The sequence below is a fragment of the Puntigrus tetrazona genome, unplaced genomic scaffold (genome assembly GCF_018831695.1).
Source record: "Puntigrus tetrazona isolate hp1 unplaced genomic scaffold, ASM1883169v1 S000000001, whole genome shotgun sequence".
NCBI classification, from domain to species: Eukaryota; Metazoa; Chordata; class Actinopteri; order Cypriniformes; family Cyprinidae; genus Puntigrus; species Puntigrus tetrazona.
In genome coordinates this window covers 2,365,629-2,379,689 of record NW_025047681.1, presented here as the reverse complement: position 1 = coordinate 2,379,689, position 14,061 = coordinate 2,365,629, and the positions used below count along the sequence as shown (strand labels likewise).

General features: G+C 44.8%; 1 pseudogene; it reads left to right on the top strand.

Moving 5' to 3' along the window:
• Positions 1 to 1,188: 1,188 nt before the first annotated feature.
• On the top strand, positions 1,189 to 12,459 carry LOC122331526 (annotated as a pseudogene).
• Positions 12,460 to 14,061: the final 1,602 nt, after the last annotated feature.

Below are 14,061 nucleotides of genomic sequence, written 5' to 3'. Positions count from 1 at the left end.
CAACAGGACCTTGGAATCGAGTGTCTCTTGGTCCATGCTTGATTCGTTTTTTCTGTCACACGCTGGGCTTGTACTCAGGTCTCTGGTGTGGTGGTCAAGCCTTACCGCTTAGCCACAAGGGTAGTAGTGTTGGACTGTAGGAAGAGCTCCAGGCAATGTACAGTACATTTAATAAAAAAAACTTTGCAAAAAACTAATCCAACAAAAGTTCTTATTGGACAGAGGTATAGGTAACAGAGCAAATAATAGGAACAAACACTTGGAAAAAATAAAAACTCCACGAGGGGAGAGAACAAAACCAGTTAACTGCACAAAGAAAAATCCATGAACACCTTACTTGTGGTAGCTTCAAAAGGACTAGGTGACAAAGCAGGAAGTCACAGCCAAGACTCAAAAACGGAGTGAAGAACAAAAGAGAAAAGCACAACTTAAATATTTTTGTATTTATTTTTATTTTTAAAAACAAGATTGTTAATCTGATTCAACTAAACAAGATTACCTTTACATGAAAATAAAAATAAATTTACTTAAATAGATAATATTACTTACAGCACATAGTTACGTGGAACCTGTTGACATAAAAAAGTTAATTAAATTCAACATATCATTTTTTGAGTGTAGCCTCGAGCCTCTTTAACCCTTCATTTCAAGTTAGACAAAACTACAACACAGATGAAGCACTTTAACATGAGTCGGACACAACCAACAGCAAAAACAGGTTTTCCTACATAAGTTAAAATGGATAAACTTACTTGATCTCCTCAGTGATTGCAAAACCAGCTGTTCATGCATTTCCACCTTCTACTGAAGCGTGAATTGTTTAAACATTATTTAAGGCTTTCATAAAATACACAGAGTTGCATCTTTAATATATGCTGTGTAACGTTAATGAATATGTTGTAACAAATAATTTGTGACTTGTAAATTGAACGTTTTACAGTGCATTTAAACAGTCCACAAAAAATTCTCAAAATAATGTGAATAATCTATTTTTCCTTAGTGATGAAAAAAGTATTTATTACCCCACTATATCATATAAATCCTGTCTAACGCTGCTATTAATGAACATTAATTATATATGTCCGCTTCATAGTTTTTTTTTTTTACAGGACAAGCCCATTTTTTGTGGGAGGGTCAATAATAGTGAAAGTAGGCTTTGTGAATATAAATGAGAGAAAGCACAAACTGTACTGTTCATTTTTCAGGAAGGTAAACACAGCGACTCTCTTATAACACAATGGCACAATTTCTTTACATTGCTATAGATTTTGGAACTTCATACAGCGGATATGCCTTCAGCTTTAAGACTGATAAACGTATAGAACAAATTAGGATTCCTTCCTGGGGTGTCGAGCAAGGTCTAAAACCTTCAAAACCCCCACCTGCATGCATTTTGTTTGATGAAGAACAGAACTTCCAGAAGTTTGGTTATGATGCCATGAAAACATACACCATGTTGATGAAAAAAGAAAAAGCAAAGAAACACTATCTATTTGAACACTTCAAAATGGAGCTCTACAATAAAGTAAGTACTTTTACATTTTTGGTTTATCTTACATACCATATTATTTATCTGTGAACGAAAGATTAATTTGATACACTTTCATTGAGTAACATTAATATAATAAAAAACTTTTGTTGCAAAGGAAATCCACAGAGATTTGATGATCACAGAATCAAATGGAAAATCAATGAAGGCTATAAAGGTTTTCTCTGAGAGTCTGCGATACCTGAAGGATCATGCACTGGACAAAGTTGGACAAAGCACTGAAGGACGAAAGTTCACTGCATCTGATGTGACGTGGGTGTTAACAGTTCCTGCTATCTGGCATGCGGCAGCAAAACAATTCATGAGAGAAGCAGCTGTTGAGGTGAGTTAAAATAAAAATGTGAATATTAAAACTCATATTAAAACTCATGTACACATAAAAGTACATTTACCTGTTCTTCTGTAAGACAGAATAAAGGAAATGAAAATATTAATTAATCATGCAGGCAGGTCTTGTGACGGATTCTACACATGAAAGACTCATCTTTGCTCTGGAACCAGAGGCTGCGTCTGTGTTCTGTAAGCAGCTACCAAGTGATGGTTTCATAGCAGAAGGAGAGGATTGTGAAGACAAATTGGAGCAGCAACCAGGAAGCCAGTACATGGTTGTAGATTGTGGAGGTACACTGCTAAAATTCCTTTAAAATCCTACTACACATTTACATACAGATTGCTTTTACTTTACAGTTTACAGTGTACCTTTTTTGTATAGAATAGTGTACCTCTGAAATTTATACTTGTTAGTATAATTTAACTATAAGGATTAAAACAATTAAAAACTAAAAAGTAATTAATAGTATTTTATAACCAAAAGACACCTTTCTGTCAGGACAGACGAGCAGACCCAATTGCAGAAAGAAATTAACTTTATTTGAACAAAAGGTCTTTGTGTAATAATCCCACAAAGGGGTGAAACAGATGGCAGTCTACTCCAGCCACGATCCCAGCTGCAGAGGAGGTGAAGGATGGATCATCTAACTGACACAGTTCGATGGGGCAAAAGGTGAACCAGGCCCAACCGGTGGAGCAGGACAAGGGTGGCTGGCCAAAGTGGTCGCCGCGAAGCTTCCCACTGTAGCCACGTCCAGCATCCGCCCACTAGAAGACCGAGACAGGCACTGGCACCCAAAGGTCGTCGGTGAGGGGAGAGTCCTGAGCTGGGCAAAAAAGCGAACTGGAGAGATGGGGGACAGAAGACGGGGAAAAAACGAGAAACTAATAAAAATAGAAAAAAACACAAAAAGCAGAAGGCATTAACTAGACCGAGAACAGGACTAAGACTGGACAAATGCAAACAGAACAGACTGGTCAACAGAGGTTCAGAGTCAGAACAAACTAACATTAGACGACGGACTGACAAAGGACAGAAAACACAAGGAGACTAAGTAGAGAGGGTAATTAACGGAAATGGGGTGCAGGAGTGTGAAACAATTAGGGTTAACAAGAGGGGAGGAGTTAACAGCAAAGCACATGGCGAGCTGTCAAAACAAAGACCATGTGCTTCAGGACAACAAAACACAAGACAAACACAACAGGCCGCTGCCAACCCCTGACAGTACCCCCCCCCTCAGGGACGCCCCCAGGCGTATCAAGGAGGATAATCCCTGCGCCGGCGGAAATCCTCGATGAGTGATGGATCCAGGACGTCCCGAGCCGAATCCATGACCTCTCCTCAGGTCCGTAACCCTCCCAGTCCACCAGGTATTGAAAACCTCTTCCCCTACGACGAACGCGTCAAGCAATCTCCGGACGGTGTAGACCGGAGAACCATCCACTAGACGAGGGGGAATGGGGGAAGAGGCATTAGTGTTAAGATGGGAGCGAATGACAGGCTTAACCCTGGATACATGAAAAACAGGGTGTACCCGACCAAGGGAGGAAGGTAACTTGAGCCTAACAACCACCGGACTGAGAACCTTGGTGATCTGGTATGGACCAATGAACCTGGGCGCCAGCTTGCGGGAAGTCGCCCTGAGAGGCAGGTCCTTAGTGGAGAGCCATACCTTCTGACCACAAATGTAGCGCGGGGCTGGAGTCCGATGACGGTCAGCTGCTGCCTTGGTGCGTCTAGCGGTCTGGGCCAAGACCCTCCTGGCCTTATTCCAGGTGTTACGACACCTCCGGACAAAGGCTAGGGCAGACGGCACCGCAGCGTCGGGTTCCTGAATGGGAAACAAGGGGGGTTGATAACCAACAGAACATTCAAAAGGTGACATACCTGTGGATGCCACTGGTAGAGTATTGTGGGCGTACTCTACCCAGGAAAGCTGCTGACTCCAGGAGGCAGGATTACGAAGCGCCAGGCAGCGGAGTGCTCTTTCAAGATCCTGGTTGGCTCGCTCACATTGACCATTCGACTGAGGGTGATAACCTGAAGACAGACTCGTAGAGGCCCCGATCTGTCGACAGAATTCTTGCCAAAACCGGGAGACAAACTGGGGACCCCGATCAGAAACCACGTCCGTAGGCATCCCGTGGAGCCGAAAAACGTGGTCGATAACCAGTAACGCGGTCTCCTTGGCTGAGGGGAGTTTGGGGAGGGCAATGAAATGGACCGATTTCGAGAAACGATCCACCACCGTAAGGATAGCGGTGTTGCCCTTAGAGGGGGGAAGACCAGTAACAAAGTCCAAGGCAATATGAGACCAAGGACGGGTGGGAATGGGGAGGGGACATAACAGACCTGACGGAGGCTGGTTAGAGGTCTTCGTCTGGGCGCAGACTGAGCAAGCCAACACAAACTGCCTGACATCTTGGCCTATAGATGGCCACCAAAATCGTTGACGGATGGCTGCCAACGATCTCCTGACTCCCGGGTGACAGGTTAGCTTGGAGTCGTGACCCCACTGGAGAACTTCAGAGCGAAGGGACTCAGGAACGAACAACCGACCCGCTGGACACCCCACAGGAATAACCACTCCTTGACCGGCCTCGCTGACAAGTCTCTCAATCTGCCAAGTAAGAGCCCCCACAACCACCCCATGAGGAGGATCGGGTCGGTAGAAGCCGCTTCTCCCGGGGGCTCAAAAAGGCGAGACAAGGCGTCAGGCTTGACATTCTTGGATCCGGGCGGTGCGAAAGGGTGAACCTGAAGCGGTTGAAGAAAAGTGCCCAGCGAGCCTGCCGAGAACTCAGCCTCTTGGCTGAACGGATATATTCTAGATTCTTGTGATCCGTCCAGACCAAAAAAGGCTGAGTGGCCCCCTCCAACCAGTGACGCCACTCCCCAAGGCCAGCCTGACTGCCAACAGCTCCCTGTTGCCGATGTCATAATTCCGCTCGGCAGGGTTCAGGCGGTGCGAAAAGAAAGCACAAGGATGTACTTTCCCATCCTGGGAGGAGCGTTGGGACAAGACAGCGCCGACCCCGACATCAGATGCGTCAACCTCAACAATGAATTGTCTCTTAGGATCTGGAACAGAGAGAACAGGAGCAGAGATAAACCGGGACTTGAGATTATCAAAGGCCTCCTGAGCCCGAGAATTCCATACAAAAGGTGACTTGGTAGAGGTGAGCGCGGTTAAGGTGCAGCCACCTGGCCATAATTCCTGACAAACCGCCGATAAAATTGGCGAATCCCAGGAATCGCTGCAGAGCCTTTCTAGAGTCGGGTACTGGCCATTCGCGACTGCCTTCACCTTGACAGGGTCGGTTTAACCTCCCTTCCGAAACAATGAACCCAAGGAATGAGACCGACCTGGCGTGGAACTCGCACTTCTCCGCTTTGACAAAGAGCTGATTTTCTAGCAAACGTTGGAGAACAAGGTGAACGTGGTGGGTGTGTACCTGGAGAGAGGGGAGAAGATGAGAATATCATCAAGGTACACAAAGACAAAACGGTTAATCATGTCTCCCAACACACTGTTAACCATGTTCTGGAAGACAGCAGGAGCGTTCGTGAGACCGAACGGAAGGACCTGATATTCGTAGTGTCCCGAGGGAGTGTTGAATGCTGTCTTCCACTCATCACCCTCCCGGATCCTGACTAAGTGGTAGGCATTGCGGAGGTCTAACTTGGTGAAGACCTTAGCTCCCTGCAAGAGCTCAAAAGCAGAAGACATCAAGGGTAAGGGGTACCTATTCTTAACAGTGATGTCATTGAGTCCCCTGTAATCAATACAGGGACGCAGAGAACCATCCTTCTTTTTAACAAAGAAGAAACCAGCACCAGCAGGAGATGAGGAGTGGCGAATGAGTCCATTACGCAGCGATTCCTGGATATAAGTGTCCATAGCCTCTCGTTCCGGAGCAGACAGGGAGAATAAACGTCCCCTGGGCGGAGAAGTGCCTGGGAGGAGGTCAATAGCACAGTCGTAGGGCCGGTGGGGAGGAAGGGATAGAGCTCGGGACTTGCTGAACACCCGACGCAGATCGAGGTACTCCACCGGAACGCCAGAGACATCCACCTCCTGATCCTGAGGAAAGGAAGACACAGAGACAGGAGAAGCAGCACCCAAACAAGACACATAACACGACTTGTTCCAAGACAAAATTAAGTTATGGGACCAATCAATGTGAGGACCATGCCGCCTCAACCATGGATGCCCCAAAACAAGACAAGCCTGTTGGGAGTCCAGGAGAAGCAGCACAATGTCCTCACAGTGATTGCCCGACACGACCAGACTTACACTGGGGGTGGAATGCGTGATGGTGGAAAGTTTTTGGCCAGACAGACCCCATACAGGAACAGGAGAGGTGAGTGGGATGGCAGGGATACCCCAATCTTTAGCAGTCTGGACATCGAGGAAGTTGGCCTCGGCCCCAGAATCAATCAGAGCCTCACAGCTGTGAGAGGTCCCTTGACAGGTGACTACTGCTGGAAGGAGGGTACGGGAATGGGAAGAGGGCATAGGAGATGAACCCACTAGGACGCCCTGGTACTCTAGTGGGCCTTGGCTTTTAAAGGGCACGTAGAGACCCGATGTCCAGAGTTGCCACAGTACAAGCACAATCCCCGAGTCAGACGATGTTGTTTCTCCTGAGCCGTGAGGTGGAGACGACCTAATTGCATGGGCTCAGGATCGCTGGAAGACAGGGATGGTGGGCCCTCGACGCTCTGGGAGTCCTTGGTGAAGACCCACACTGACCGTGGGGAAAGACGCTTTCTGCGAAGTTGGATCCGTGCCTCGATGCGTAACGCCAGGCTGATGAGATTCTCCAGATCTGCCGGGGTCTCCTGGGCCGCGATCTCATCCTGGATCTGAGGATCCAACCCCTCCCGAAACAAGGCACGCAAGGCCCCCTCATCCCACTTGCACTCGGCGGACAGTGTCTTGAACTGGACGAGGTAGTCAGTGACGGTTTGACCCTTCTGACGGAGTCGAACAAGCTTAGCAGCCGCCTCATCTCCCCTGACGGATCGGTCAAACAACCTTTTCATCTCCGTGCTGAACTCTGCAAAGCTGGAGCATATAGGTGACCGAGCGTCCCACACGGCTGTCCCCCACGCTCGAGCCTTGCCGGTGAGAAGTGTGATGACGTAAGCCACCTTCGTTTGTTCGGAGGCATAACGGCCAGGCTGAAGGGTAAACACCAGAGAGCATTGGGACAAAAAGGCCTTGCAAGAGTTCGGGTCCCCGTCATAGGGAGGTGGATTGTTGGCATGTGGCTCAAGGTGGGAATGAATGCTGGATGATACTCGGATCTCCGCTGCAGATCTTGAACCTGGTCGTTTAAATTAGCCAGTTGAGAGGTGTGGGAATCAACCTCCTGAGAGGTAGTAGACAGCTGATTGGCATGATGACCAATCATAGCCCCCTGGTGGGCCAGGGCGGTACGGACGTAGTCTTCTTCCGCTGGGTCCATTTTGGTCAGTCCGTACTGTCAGGACAGACGAGCAGACCCAATTGCAGAAAGAAATTAACTTTATTTGAACAAAAGGTCTTTGTGTAATAATCCCACAAAGGGGTGAAACAGATGGCAGTCTACTCCAGCCACGATCCCAGCTGCAGAGGAGGTGAAGGATGGATCATCTAACTGACACAGTTCGATGGGGCAAAAGGTGAACCAGGCCCAACCGGTGGAGCAGGACAAGGGTGGCTGGCCAAAGTGGTCGCCGCGAAGCTTCCCACTGTAGCCACGTCCAGCATCCGCCCACTAGAAGACCGAGACAGGCACTGGCACCCAAAGGTCGTCGGTGAGGGGAGAGTCCTGAGCTGGGCAAAAAAGCGAACTGGAGAGATGGGGGACAGAAGACGGGGAAAAAACGAGAAACTAATAAAAATAGAAAAAAACACAAAAAGCAGAAGGCATTAACTAGACCGAGAACAGGACTAAGACTGGACAAATGCAAACAGAACAGACTGGTCAACAGAGGTTCAGAGTCAGAACAAACTAACATTAGACGACGGACTGACAAAGGACAGAAAACACAAGGAGACTAAGTAGAGAGGGTAATTAACGGAAATGGGGTGCAGGAGTGTGAAACAATTAGGGTTAACAAGAGGGGAGGAGTTAACAGCAAAGCACATGGCGAGCTGTCAAAACAAAGACCATGTGCTTCAGGACAACAAAACACAAGACAAACACAACAGGCCGCTGCCAACCCCTGACACTTTCTCAATGTAGCTACATGTTAAGTACTAAAAATAGAATACAGTATAAATATGAGTACAGTAGGTAGTCAACCAGTCCATTTATAAAATTCAGTAATACTCAAGGAGGTGAAAAGAGACAGTTTGTACCCTTAAATGAAATGGACACTTTGCACCTCTGTTATATTAGCATTTTATTGTAAATTCAGATTAAATAAAATATTTAGTATGATTTAAAATGCAGAATTATAAAATAACAAAAATTATTGGACATGAATAGATGTAGGATATCATCTCCAAAATATAACCCCATGAAGAGTAAAACATTGTGTAACAGTAATTTTTTTATTGCATGACAGGAAACATATAGTGATGAAAAAAATATTTGATCCACTGCTGATTTTGTATGTTTGCTCAATGTCAAAAAAATTATGAGTCTATAATTGTCACGGTGTGGTTAGAGGGAAGGAGCACTCGAGAAAAAGGTAACATTTAACAGTTTTAATCATTCACAAGTGAGCAAAAAATAATATTACAGGCAGGTAGGCAAGCAGGCAGGCAGATAAAGTAAAGAACACATATGTAAAGAAGCATTCCAAGATGCTTTTAATGACACATACAAAGACGAGACAGGACAAGTAGCATTAAGCAAACTGGCACTTATATACACAAGATTAACAACATATTAACAAGACACAGCTGAAGACAATAAGATAATCAACAGAAAGTATGGCACATAGAGCACATGGGACAAGAAAACCAAAACAAAGGAGTCCAACAATGTGACATTTCGCCCCCCTCTTGGAAGGTGCACCTAAAACAAAAACGGGAGAACGGAACTTAGGAAGAGGTTCCGGAAGAGGGTGGGCCAAACAGAGTCAATAAAACAAACAAAGTCCAGGGAGGAACAGATGGAGGGAGGAGCCAGGGAAGACACAGGAAGAGTCCGGAGCAGGAGGAAATCCGTAGGATCCAGAGCACAGCCATGATGAGGACCCATGGTGGAGCTGACAGAGGGAGGAGCCAAAGAGGAGGAGTGACCTTCGACTCCATGGGGCAACCGACGGCAGCAGAACTGGTGATGGAGGAGACAGAGACCGAGACAGAGAGCCGAAGAGCCAGGGTGACACAGAGGAGCTGCAGGGCCTAGGCGACACCACTGGCACCAGCAACCGATGCAGAGATGGGGATCCAGAAGGACGCCGTGGAGCCGGAGTGACAGAGGAGTAAGGTAAAGTCGGGAAGATGGAGGTGCCTGACAGAGCCGGAGTGATGGAGCAACGAGGTGCAACCAGAGGAGTGGAATCCCGAGGTGACAGTTGGTTGATGACCAACCAAGGCAGGAGCCAGAGGGACGATGGAGCTGGTGGACTGTTGGGCCATGGTGGAGAGAAGGGAGCTAGAAGCCAAGGGGGAGCCAATGGGTCTACGGGCCGATATGGAGTCCTGGATTTGGAGGCTGGATGACAAAGTGATGGATCCCCCTACCCACAACGGCAATGGTGACTGGCAGACCTGTGGCAAACCCCAGCTGAGGGTGAACGTAGGGGCTACTGGAAGACATTGACGGAGGCTGCATAGGGTGGGATAATCTCGATGTCTGATCACTGGAGGGCACACTTGTGGAGCGGACTCTGAAGGGCACTCATCTTGAAATGGCACACCCTCAGCCTTTGCGCAGTGGGCTCCACTCCACTCCACACTCTCGCTGTTGTTGGCATTCTCCACCATGGCGTGCTGTGTAGCCGGCTCACGCACCTAGTCTGATGCTGTCGGCTCGGGTCTGGTGGCGCTCCAAAAAGACACACAAAAATCTTAAACTGATTTGCATTTATTCAAGACATACTGCTGCACAAATATTAAATATAATAACTCATAGCAGATCTATACAGGATGGATCTGGGGAGTGAAGTGTTTCAGAGAAACTGCAGGAATCTCACGTGAATACTATCCGGCAGGGCAGTAAGATCATTGGCTGCATATGCAGCATAAACTCAACTCAACTTTATTTGTGTCCCTTCAGGTCAATTAGTGTTACAGCAAGACATCATACCACAAACAACACATACCACACCATTACAAAATACACTTTTTCACACATTCATATTGATGGCCCGTATGGGAGGTTCCTTGTCTCACTCCCTCGCCTACACCTTTCTAACCCAAATCATATATTAGAAAAGTTAAATCAACATATTGTATTCTTTGAACGAGTTAACGGTAATTTTGTAGCAAAAAATGTAGTCTATGACATCCAGTTCTCAAATCTTGTGGACAAAATATTCTGTATGTGTTTTTTGGCTTTATTTCAACATTAACATCTTAAACATTGTTTTCTCAAAAACACAAACATGTACATTTAGGCTGCTCACATATCATTGACGTTTTGTGCTGAATACAGTGTAGTTACGCTGTAGCTATTAATATGTTTTCAAGATATTAAAATAAAAAAACAAAAACCCAAAATCCTCAGACCCCAGTGGGTGAATTCAGCATTCACATACTGACTGGGAGACACGTTCTGTGAGCCTGCTTTGAGTGTGTGTGTACCCATCAAAACCCATCAGCTTTCACGGACCAGACAAGACTGAATATAACTTTCATGATTATGCATGTAGTCTGTGACATTATCTTCAATTCTCCCTGGACTCACAATATTTTCCTAGCCAGTTGTCCATGTCCAATTCAAGTAAAAATCACATTTGTTACAATTTTCTCTAAAAATCTACTTCAAACCCTAGATGTAACTATATAGAATATATGTCTCTGATTTTTTTTCTATCTTGCAGGTGGTACTATTGACATAACGGTCCATGAGGTGCTGGGTGACGGTAAACTGAAAGAGCTGCATGCTGCATCAGGAAATGACATGGGTGGACAGTCAGTAGACAAGAATATTATGTCTTTTCTGAAAGACATTTTCTCAGAGGACATTTTTGAGAAATTTAAGAAAGAATACCCAAGTGCAGCACTTAAACTGAAGTATGACATTGCACTTATAAAATCTTGTGAGGATGTTGTGAGGATTTCATGTCCTAGCAGCTTACAAACACTCGCTAAAGGTAAACAGAGCATGGAAAGTTATTTTGAGGATGTTCAGGAGTAATGTGGGATGATGGTGGAATATTCCTTGAACAAGAAAAGCTAAAAGCTTCTTTGATACGAGCTTGAGTACTATAGAAAGCTCAATTAATCAGATCCTTAAAAACACAGAGCTGAGGATTGAGTACATGTTGATAGTGGAGGCTACGCTGAATGTGCTTTTCTGAGGAAATTCATGAAGAAGCGATTCGGCAGCGTATGCAAAATACTTTGCCCTGTTGAACCTCAGGCAGTAATTTTAAAGGGAGCAATCCTGTATGGAAAAACACCGTCCGTGGTTAAATCTCGTATTAGTGCTCTCACATATGGGTTTCGTTTATGTAGATTGTTTGATGAAACCAAACACAAGGACAAAAGCAAATATAGAAACACAGAAGGAAAAGTGTACTGCAATGTCTGCTTTGACCAGCTTGTCCGCAGTGGGGAGTCAGTTGAATGTGATGAAGTCCGTTCTTTCATAAGATTCCCATCAGATCCACTACAGACAAAGCTACAATTTACATTTTACAGCTCTGAAAAACAAGAAGTAAAGTTTACAGATGAGCCGCTCGTATTCGAGATCGGTTCTGTATCAGTTGACATGCCTAACACTGACAGAGGCACAGATCGACCGGTCAGGTTGGAAATAAAATTTGGCTCCACTGAAATGCAGGCAACTGCTACTGATTTAGGATCAGGTGCAACAAGAACAACCGAACTGGACTTTTTGAGTGAACAAATCCATACCCATAATAAACTACGTGACTGAATACAGTAAATAATAAAATCAACAAACAAAACAAAACTGAAAAAAATTAGTCTGAGGCAAAATACATACAATTGTTGCAAGACATTGTAAGTAAAACGTAAAATGTAAAACGTGAAACGTGAGTAAAAAAATCCTAGTAACAAATTAAATCCATTATCTGATTTGTACCTTTCTATTTCTCACATAATACCTAACAAGATTGGTGTTTCAACTGATTTATTTTAATTATATTCTGCAGCAAAACAATGTATGACATCACAGAGAATTATTAATCTAGGTTAATGGGGATTATACAGGTGTGACAATCAATTGTTGTTAATCACATGAATGTTTACTGATGAGTGAATGATGTTTAGGGCATTTAAGCACATGTACACTTGATAAAGATCATTAGTTAAACAAATTACATTTTGTCCAATTTTTAACAAATACTTTTTGCCTTAATTTTGTACTATGGATGTTTTCTTGTTCATGTAAAAGTTTCCATTTTCAGTCACAATAAAAAAAAATCTGTTAGATTAAAAGTGCACATTTGAGTTGTGAGACTAAATTTAGTTGTGTGCCTGGCAACCAACTTGTTCCCCATTTACCCCTCCCTTTAGAGAAGATATGGTGGCAGATGCAGGATTAAAGGTGCTATAAGTAGGATTGACAAAGAGTGGTTAGAACTAGATATTGCAGTTCAAATTCAAAATATTGGAGTGACGAAACATATTTTTCAGGTTAGTCCAACCAATGCAAATGTGCATTGACTGGTCTGATCTCAGGTTTTATGGGAACCGGAGACTCTAACTGCCGCTGCAGTGAAGCAACAAATTTACAAACAAATGATCGGCTCTTTTATTTACAGGGCGGGACTTTCCTGCCATAATACGCATTGCACTTTCTCCTATTCGTACAGGATCATTCACTGATTGGTGGCTGCAGTGCTGCTTCAAGTTAAACAATAAATTTTAACTAGGCTTAGACTTGATCACACAACACTAAACAGTACTTTGAATAAAATTAGGCAACACCAGAGAGGGAATTGTGATCATTATGGTCAAGAGAAAACTGTGCATCACATTATAATGTAATGTCTATTAATAAAAGGAAAATGTTCAAATGTAACTTAACAAGAATTAAGATAAAAGGAAACAGGTTTTACGATCCTGGCCCACATTCCTAATCAGTAGATCACAGTAATGCGACACAAAGCTGTCATTCGCCATTTAATATATTAAAACAGTTCAAGCATATGACAATGTTTGAATGTTAAACATGCTCAATAATAAATTGTGGTTATAATTTATGTATAGAAACAGCTCAAAGGCATTTTTTTGCAATATTTTTCATCACATACACATTTCATTGGTAGAAGACCAACTGAAATAAGTCATTAAAAAAAGAGAGAGTTCTTAATTCATAGGTACAGATCCCCTCCTGGGATTGCCAACTTAACGTGGTGGAGGGGTTTGAGTGCCTAAATGACCTGAGCTATGTTCTGGCAAACTGTCCGATGCCTCAGAAGGGGGAAGCAGTGGCCTGCCAACACTGTATACAGTGCTGGTGGTAATCTGCTAACCTCAGCTGGGAACATTGTCAGGCCGTGGAAGGAATATTTTGAGGATCTCCTCAATCCCGCCAAAGCGTCTTCCTCTGAGGACTTGGGACCTGAGGGGGTACTCTACCATCACCCTGGTTGAGGTCACCGAGGTAGTTAAGAAGCTCCTCAGTGGCAAAGCACAAGGGGTGGACGAGATCCGCCCTGAGTACCTCAAGTCTCTGGATGTTGTAGGACTGTCTAGGCTGACACGCCTCTGCAGCATCATGTGGAGGCGGGGGACAGTACCTCTGGACTGGCAGATGGTGGTTCCTCTTTATAAGAAGAAGAACTGGAGGGTGTGCTCCAACTATAGGGGGATTTCACTCCTCAGCCTCCTCGGGAAAGTCTATGCCAGGATACTGAAGAGGACAATACGTCCGATAGTCGAACCTCAGGAGGAACAATGCAGCTTTCGTCTTGGGCGTGGAACACTGAACCAACTCTATACCTTTTTCAGGGTACTGGAAGGTTCCTGGGAGTTTGCCCAACCAGTCCACATGTGCTTTGTGAATTTGGAGAAGGCATTCGATCAGGTTCCTCACGG